We start from the raw sequence: 9,985 nt of genomic DNA on the forward strand, positions 1-9,985 counted from the left end.
CTAAACAAGAAATTGGTAGTTCTCTCAACAAGAATTTTAGCATTTAGTGTACAAGCAAAAAGCAGTGTTACTGAGGACATTTATTAAAACAGTTGTTGAGAGAACTCAAAAATTGTACTGCATCATGTTGCTTTAATTTGTAACTTTGCTCAACAACTCCTTTTTCACTGTGGTAAAAACATAAATTCTTGCCATAAAAAATGACAACATTACTCGCTGAAATACCCTGATATTAAAAATGGAATTTCAACAAGTAAAAAAACAACAACATAATTCTAGAATTATTCTAGAATTTTACAATCTGTCATTCACTCCTGTTCAAAATGCAATTACAGATATCTTCAATTAATTTCTTACTAGTTGAAATAACAATTTCATATATTAGCAATGTACTTCTTACTAGTAAAAATTATAATTTTTTATATCAATAACTGATATTTAAGATATCAATAAATTGAAGAGCAATTAAAGATATCTTAAAAGGCTTTCTTACTAGTTACAAGAACATAGATATATGAAATTAGCATTGCCACTACTAAAAAAACAAATTACCGACATATAAAATTAGCACTTTTACTAGTTGTAATTCAAATGTTGATATCAGGAATGGATATTTGCACTGGTAATAATGCAATTATTAATGGTAACACTTTACAATAAGGTTAACATTAGTAAATTAATTAGGTATCATGAACTAAAAATGAACAATATATATATTTTTTGGCATTTATTAATCTTTGTTAATGTAAGTTTATAAAAATTGTTCATTAGTTAATGCACTATGAACTAACAATGTTAACAAACACAACTTTTGATTTTTAAAATGTATTAGTATATGTTGAAATTAATATTAACTAAGATGAATAAATGCTGTAAAAGTATTGTTCATTGTTATGTTATATGTTGTTCAATGTTTTTAACATTTGTTAACAAATGGAACCTTACTGTATAGTGTTACCAAATTTAATTATAAATTAATTTAATTTTGAACAGGCGTGAATGACAGATCATTGAAATTTGTCTGGTGAAAGTGCAGTCACAGATATTAATAATTATGTTTATTATTCTTTATATCAAGAGAGGGTGTTTCCAAAAGTAATGACTTAATTTTTTCATATCAAGAATTAACGTTTTTAGTAGTGCAAACGTAATAACTGTTGCCAAAAATGTAGATATCATTAATTCATATCCTGCATATGATTAAATGTCCAAAGGGCTTGCGATATATGACTTCAATACTGCACCTAAGGAAATATCATATTTAAAGAAATTTGTTTCAATTTTTTTCTATCTATAAAGCTTTGTTCTGCAAGCTTAACTCTTCAGGTAAAAAAAAGCACTGTCTGCAAACATTGCATTCGTTTTTCAAGCATTTATTACATGTATTCATTTATTGGCAAGCAATGTGAAAGCATTTTCCAGAATGACCTCTTATAAAGCAGTCTGAGATCTGAAAACTCCAGGATTAGGTTGTTAAATGGATTTTAAATGAGCTTAAACATAAACTTCAAACAGGAACTAACTTTGTGGAACTCTAGTGTTTGCAATACTGTTGATGAATCAAGTTTCATCTTTGCACAATGCCGTTTGGTACAGAGGCCTCACTGGACTCACCACAGGGTTTGAAAACAGATTTTTACAGAGCCATCCACTATTATATTCATCCTGGAAAACTTCACTAATTCTCATGCTCCTGTGTGTATTTTAATTTCATAGTAGTTTGGATGCAATGGCTGCACCTTCACCTCTCGCATGAGAAAATCAGCGTGTTCTCGTATCAGTGGCCATTCCAGTGGTGCATTCATCACAAATGCGTCCTCATTACCGGCAACCACAATGTGTAGGCTTGTAAAAAGAAAGCTTGTTCAGATAGAAGTGTGCCATGTGGAAAGCCAGGGAACCTTCACACTTTGGTTGACTTTCACTTCCACCCACTGGATTTAGCTTTCTGCGTCCATGGGTGCTGGATCATAACCCCATTTGTTTAAGTTATTATCGAATCACTTTAACATGTGATTTTCCTAATGTGCCACAAATTATGTTGCAGGAGATATAATTGGCAGTTAGTGTTGCCAAAGCCCCAGTGCAGAAGGTAATCTTCAAATTGAATTGCTTACAGTTTGTAGAGCCAAGTGTGAAATTCATAAACACTAAGCCTAGGAGACTACACAACATGTACACGTAAACACACTGGGTGTGATGTGAGCCATGGTTTCGTTCAGTCTTCTCAAGTGTGTTGAATGCTCTTTCTGGCCATTGCACGGCCTAAGGGTCCAGTAATCAAATCTACAGACTGTAACCCAGCTGTGGATTATCAGTCTTGTTTGTGTCTGCATGCTCCTCTGTATTACATGAGCAACTTTGCTGAGCAAATTTGCATAATATGATCCTCTTCTGAACGCAAGGCAAGATGTGCTCATTGGTTTTGGGTGGCCAAATATGAGACCGATGTGTATTATTGTGGGAATTATTGTGGTTTGTAGTGATTCAAAGCAGTTCAGACTGCCTAATTTAAAGCTTTATAACAGCAGTTTTTTACGTATTACAATCAAATCTGACAAGAATTCAGGAATTTAACAAGTAATGAATTTTACAATGTAAGTGCGCATGGGGGAAAGGAGAAAACAAGGATTTCAACAATCAAAATAACCAATATTCTGTGTGCTTGTGTTTGAGCATAATGTTTGTGAATGTATATGTTTAAATGGAAGCCAGTTACAGATGTGATCCGATCCTCGATACAAAATATTGTGAATCTATCAAGTGCAAAATTTCACTCTCAAACAGGAGTTGATTTAATTAAGAGTTTAATCATCAAAAGTTGATTCAGTTTATTTAGTCATCATGATGAATACATTTACACACAACCACCCTCAACCAATGCTAAAACTTAGCACCATGCACCATAATGCACTTTTCAGTAATCATTAAAATCACAACTTTCACACTGTTTTATTAAAGCATATAATGTCTAAGCTTTTCTTTTCAAAGTTACCTTTCTACACACATCATGACCATGTAAAGCCAGGCAATATTTTGGCAAAAATGATTTTATATTGCTCCTTGCAGACATTGTGCCAGTTCCGAAGTGAAATGTCCACTGAGTGGCGCTAAAAGTGAGTTACATTTTCTCCCAAACAGATTTTTACATGCTTTATCCAGCCTGATCTCATGAAATTTACATGAACATTGCATCATTTTTGCAAAATTGAAATTGCGTGCTTCCTTACACGTTTTGCTGCAGTTTTCATGTGAAAGTTCCAGCAGGGGGCGCCAAAACCGAGCAAAATTAGGTTGTAATCAGACACGGTTTTTAAAGTGAATTTTAGATGGAGGTTTTAACAAGTAAAGCTTACCTCTCTTACCAAAAACTTTACCCTAAACTTAACCAATAGTGTCCATAAAGATAAATGAGAGTTTAACAAAACAGACATCTTTACCCTTAACCAACACCTTACCCTAACTGAAAGTGTTTTAAAATCCAAATTTGAAATAAATTAAAGAAATGCATTTACTGAAGCAAATTCTTTCTTGCATCTTTGGCTGGTCTTGAACTGCAGTCATCAGTACCAAAGTCCAACTCTCTATAAGGTGAGCTACCATGCAAACTAATGGTGAAGGAATAAGTGTGTATATGTAGGTGAGTCTGTAATACAAGTGTTAAAATTTATCGTTTTTCAAGTCATGTGTTAAAAAAAGTAAAAGTAAAATTGTTTTGATATCATAACATAGCAGGGGGTGAATAATAGAGTGAAAAATAAGTTTTTATAAAGTCACAATCAGCAATTGTACTTGTGATTTGTGTGACAATGAATAAAACGCACAGTTGTTGGAGCAACTCTAGTGTTCATTTCACCAGGAAACTGCAACGAAATGTGGAAAAATGCACATAAAATTCAGTTTGCAAAAATGTATATAGAGTAACGTTCATTCTATGAGACCAGGTTAGCTTTATCAAGTAAATCTTCAAAACCTACCTCCCTACCCTAAACCTCACTGATACTTCTTACCCTAAACCTTAAACCTAACCGATATTGTCAACAAAAGTGCTGAAGCAACAAATTGCATTTTGTAGTAGTCCTATGAAGCTAACGGTGCACATGTTGACTTACAACGGTGCACATGTCGACTTGATTGCATTTGAAAACAAGCTTGTAAATGTAATTTATGTAATGCAAATGTTTTATTGTACTGCATTACAAGTTATGTACTATAGTAAAAGTGGTTTGATGTCATAAAACAGCCTCATTAACACTACGTGACCCCCACTGGAGATTTCCCAGTGAAATCTCCAGTGGGGGTTACCAAAAGTGAGTGAAATGGTGTCGTCATCAGTCAAGGTTTTTAAGGCGAAGACTAGATGGAGTTTTTAATAAGTAAAATGTTCCTCCCTAACCTAAAACCTTAACCTAAATCTAACCAATAGTGATCTAGAATCAAATGAGAGGTATAGACACAAAACAGACATTCTTACCCTAAACCAATGACAAAACTTAACCAACAGCGTCCGAAAACTAAATGCGAGATGAAAAGGACATTTTCTGAGGCAACCACATCATCTCGTGTCACTTCTATGGCACTCTCGTCTCACATGTCAGCTTGCATGCTTGACTGGTCTCAAACCACAGTCTTCCAAGGTCAAAGTCCAACACACTATCAGATGAGTTACCACAGAAGCTTTTTACAGTACATTGGAATAAGTGTGTAAATGTAGGTCTGTAAAACAAGCATTGGAATTTATCGTTTTTCAAATGATGCGTTATAGTTAAAGTGTTTCAATATAATAACACAGCAGTCTGTGAGTAATAGTGCTAAAATAAGTGTTTATAAAATCATGATCAGCCATTGTACTCGTGATTTGGGTGAAAGTGAAAAAACGCAAAGATATTGTAGCACCCCTACTGTTCATTTTACCAGGAAACAGCAACGAAATGTAGAATTTGGCACATAAAACGATGTAACGATGCTGGAAACAGGCAGACGAAGAGACGATGGTGAAGTGATGAACCCAAGTGCAGTTTATTTCCAAATGTGAGATCTAAAAACCCTGACTACTAACGTGAACAAAACGAAACATAAACATGAACGACTAGACTAGACTAGATTTGACTTGACATGACTTGACTATAGACTTGACATAAACAAAACATAACTTGACTTGGCTTGACTTCATAATACAACAAAGTAACATACACATTAAACATTACAATAACGTTCATTCTGTGAGACTAGGTTGCAAAAAATAGCATTGTGTGAGGAACAGCGAAGAAGAGTAAGTGTTTATGATCTTATAACCTTCTCTTGTACTCATGATTTGTGTGAAAGGGATTAAAATATATTGTTGTTTTCATGGCCGGGTCTAAGGGGGGGCTAGGTGGGCCATGGTCCCCTAGATTTTCCTTGTTCCCTCAAGAAACATCTGACACAGCCCTTCCGGTCCAATGAAGAAACAAACACGTGCCCACCCTAAAGATCAAAAAGCACCTCCAAAGATTGCATCTTAGTACTGGCCCTGGTTTTAGCACCTCTAGTGTTCATTTCACCAGGAAACTGCAGCAATACATATAACGAGACACATAAATATAAATTTGCAAAAATGTAGGTATAGTAATGTGTATCATTATGGACATTATGAAAACAGGTTGAAAAAAGTAGTCCCACTTCAAAAAGGATGGTTTTGACAGCTTTACAGATCAAATGAATAATAAGCAATTTCTTACAGAAAATGTTTTATCAAAAAGTGTTTTAGCAAAAATTAAACCTTCACATTCCTGCTTTTAGACCCTCGGTAACGCTGGCCTCCTGCATTGTAAGTGGATTACTGTAACCTTTGAAAAGAGTTAAAAGTATTTTCTGTGGTAATCAACAGTATGCTAGCCATAGAGGTGAACGTTTATTGAACCTGGACATTTTTCTTTAACCATAATTGATACGATATGAAATAAGATTTTTAAGAGAAAGAGAAAGACTGGAAAGCTTGTTAATTGTGATTTCTATACATTTCATTTTGTATTATGGACAGCATATATAAAAACACTTTCAGATTTAAATGTCAAATTAAAAAAAACACAAAATATGTTTCCGAAAAAAAAAAAGGACAGTCAAGATTCTTACATTCACAAATCAGGGTTATGTGGAAATGTTGAAGAAAAGAGCAGTGTGTGTGTGTGTGTGTGTGTGTGTGCGAGTGTGGGTGTGCATGTGTGCGAGTCTCATGATAAGACCGAGAGGCCAAACACACCCTAGGCCGTAGCTCTGAGGTGAAGTCTTTGACAGGAGAACAGGAGAGAGTTATTGCTCAATGACATTAGATGTTTTCCTTCAGTTTCATGTTGCATTGATTTTTCTGAATTTTCTGAAATACCTCCAGAGCCCCTGAGCGCTGTGACTGCCATTACTGAAGAAAAACAGTGACAAGGACAGAGAGATGGGGAGGGGATGAAGAAATGACAGAATGGAGGTAATAAAAAAGTAGTAAAAAACATTACATTTTTTGGATTTCATTTTATCGAGCTTTCGATTGCTTTAAAATACAAGTAGCTTTCTAAGGCAAGCATCACTAAAGCTATCACTACATTTAAGCTTCATCCATTAAATGATACCTACAACTGTGTAGCTTGAACAGTACTTGTCTGTTCACCTGCCTGTAATGTTTGCCTGGCGGATGATAAAGGGGTGAAAAAATCCCATAGACTTACAACGAAGGAGGGACTGAAGCCATACCTAGTGACCAGAGTGTCTTATGACTTGGGTCTTCTTTAGAAAATTAAAAAATCTAGTCATATAGTTGATTAAAGTAGTTGTTCTTCAATCTGTTATTTTATAATGGAAATTTCCTTGTTTATATATGTATAAAAAAAATGTGAACGGTGAACACAACCGCTGTTTGCTGCTGTATTACTCAATTATCCTTTGCATGTCCTGGCATTTAATGCAATTTCACAATAACACTCACTCTGCGACTCATTAGCATCCCGTGTTAAATCGCAAGGTTCAACTTGCAACGTGACACGGGGTCACAAATTTTGTACCTCACTCCAGATGTGGTACTACGAGCCAGAATAATCGCTTAACAATGCACATTGTGTGAATGCACACCTTCATAAACACACACTGTTCTCGGATCAGAAATGTATTTTGCACAGCTGAAGCAAATTACATTAGGTTTAGAGTCTCTCGTCCTAATTTGCATGCTCTGTTTGCAATGTGTTGTGACGTGAAAGTGAAAAGCAATTAATTTACATAAGAGCAAACAATACATGAGCCTTAAGACAAAGGATGAAGTTCAATTGCAAAACAACAACAAAAATAACATTAATGACAGTCCTCTATTTGGCTTTGACATGGCCAATATTAAGATTCTGAATCCAGGAACTAATCTTGAACCTCACTGAATCTTAAGTAATTGCCAAATGACCAGGGCATCAAGCACTGCACTGAACTCCATATGAAAAGTGCGTCTTGTTCTGCTTTTAGCGGTGGCACTTCCAATATAAAGATAAATCATCCGAACTGTCCGGTGATCATTAGCTGACACTTCAAAAAGCTTGGCGGCAACGGGACTTCAGAAAGGACTTTATTGAAGTCCCGCAAAGTCCCTTCAGCATTAGTTTTATAAGAGGTTCTTTCTCCAGCACTTGATCATTGGCAAGGTCTCGCTGTTGTGTGTTTGTTTTTAGTGTGTATATGAGATAAACAGTTACAGAAATACTCAAACCAGCCCATCTGGCACCAACAATCATGCCACTGTCAAAATCACTGAGATCACATTTTTTCCCCATTCTGATGGTTGATGTGAACATTAATTGAAGCTCCTGACCCATATCTGGATGATTTTATGCACTGCACTGCTGCCACACGATTGGCTGATTAGATTATCGCATGGATGATTGTTGGTGCCAGATGGGCTGGTTTGAGTATTTCTGTAACTGCTGAGCTCCTGGGATTTTCACGCTCAACAGTCTCTAGAATTTATTCAGAATGGTGCGGAAAGCAAAAAACATCCAGTGAGAGGCAGTTCTGCAGACAGAAATGCCTTGATGATGAGAGAGGCCAACAGAGAATGGCCAGACTGGTTCGAACTAACAAAGTCTACAGTAACTCAGATAATCGCTCTTTACAATGTGGTGAGAAGAATAGGCGCTGTTTTGGCGGACCTACACAATATTAGGCAGGTAGTTTTAATGTTTTGGCTGATCGGTGTGTATATATAGTATTTGTAATGAAAAAATAGTAGCCTAAACACATTTAAAAACTTTAATTACAACTGCCACAGTCGTAATAAAAATTAGGTCTAATAGATTCTACCTTATATATTACTTAACTTTATTTGATTATTTAACTACTGTAAAATTGTGATATATTTTAGTAAGGGGCTGTCAGGATCCTGTAACCTTGGTCATGTTTATTGTGTGGTGACAGGATGCTGACATCCATGTTCTGTGTTTGTTTTTTCATGTTCAGAGCATGGTGTCTGGGTCCTGACTCTTCAGCCTAGTTTGGTTTCTGTTTTGAGTTGGGATCCGGACACTCATGCCCCATGTATTTTCTTTGTGAGCGCATGGCTTCTTGTTCAGCTCTCTTGCCATGCGCTTTTCTGTCAGTCTTGTGTTTTGTGTGAGTACACATGGCTGTGTTTGATTCCTCACCTGGCTTTGTGTTTGTCTTGACATGTGCTTCCCCGACTCCACCTCCTTGTTCCCTTATCACTCTTCCCTTGTTTAGTCCTTGTTATGTTAATTAGTTTCACTTTCTCCTCATGTGCTTTCCTCTCTATATATTGTGCCTTCTTCCCTCTTATGTTTGTCAGATCTTTTGTGAGTTTGCATGTTCCTGTTTTAGTGTTCCTTTCTAGTCGGTCCTTGTTGTCTTCCTTTTCAGTTTATGTTTTATTCTAGTTTGTTGTTTTTCTCCCCTGTGAGTTTTGTTTTCCTATTTGTATTTTTTGTTAATAAAGTATCTTTATTTTTACTCATTCCTGCATTTGGGTCCTCATTCCCTGCAAATCCTGTAACAGGGGCAGGGCAATGTTGTGTAATTTGTAAAAACCTTTATTTTGACGCATTGCTCAATGTTGTATCTTTTCCTCCTCAGTGCTGTTTGACGGTGATTCTCTATCGGAAGGCTGCAGCCTAGTTAGGCTGGATATCTCAGCTGCCATGTCATCAAGCACCGTCCAAGTCCATCTCAATTGTGAGGACCCTTTGAAGGCTGCCTCATTTCACAGCTTTCGTTCGGTATATTTTGGAGGATGCATCAGGTGCAGCTGATGTTACCCACAATCTGTGTTACCCACAATCCTTGGTAATTACCCACAATCCTTTGCACAATTCAGATTTTTTTTTTTTAAAGAATATATTGCAAAACAAATCAAATGGATGTGTACCCCCTGGTGGCTTCTTCCATTTCTACAAAGTAGTTGTAGTGGTTCACAAATTATTTATTTTTGAAATTTTCACGCCGTGATCACGGAGGCAGACACCTTTATGATGTACCCATGCAGACTTACTAGACCGTAGTGATGGGAAGTCCAATTCATTTCTGTGAACCGGTTCTTTCAATTCTAACATCCCGGTGTCATGGTTTTCATGCTCAAACATTAAAATAAGCCATTTATGAATGCATATTGCTGATTATGACCTTTTATTCAATCAAGTTATTATAATAGGGGTCTTTATTGTCATCAGTGTTTCATTCTGTGATCTTGCATGTTGAATACGACTGACAAATATTGTTACATCTTGAATAAGTTTCCTACATTAAAGTTCATTTCATTTACATCTCTCGACTGAAACTTTTTTTTCACATTTAAAAAAAAAAAAAATGTTATTCAATAAAACTTGTCATTAGCATATTTCCAGTACATTTTGTTTGTCATTAAAGAAACTTAAATTTCGCCCCAGGCTCGTTTAAGTCCTCGGTACACGCATGTTGCTCATAGAATGAGCAGCTCCTCGATAATCCTTGGCAAACTTCGACAGTTATT

The 9,985-nt window shown here is 36.0% G+C and overlaps 1 long non-coding RNA gene across 1 annotated transcript in view; it reads left to right on the top strand.

Moving 5' to 3' along the window:
• LOC127444964 (uncharacterized) overlaps positions 1-9,745 on the top strand; it is a 33,879-nt gene extending 24,134 nt beyond the window's left edge. The window contains exons 3-4 of the long non-coding RNA XR_007897900.1: positions 6,371-6,460; positions 9,094-9,745. This is a non-coding gene — a long non-coding RNA (uncharacterized LOC127444964). The remainder of the gene's footprint in view (positions 1-6,370; positions 6,461-9,093) is intronic.
• The last annotated feature ends 240 nt before the right edge of the window (positions 9,746-9,985 follow it).

Source organism: Myxocyprinus asiaticus, chromosome 1, assembly GCF_019703515.2.
Source record: "Myxocyprinus asiaticus isolate MX2 ecotype Aquarium Trade chromosome 1, UBuf_Myxa_2, whole genome shotgun sequence".
In the NCBI taxonomy this organism is placed as follows: domain Eukaryota; kingdom Metazoa; phylum Chordata; class Actinopteri; order Cypriniformes; family Catostomidae; genus Myxocyprinus; species Myxocyprinus asiaticus.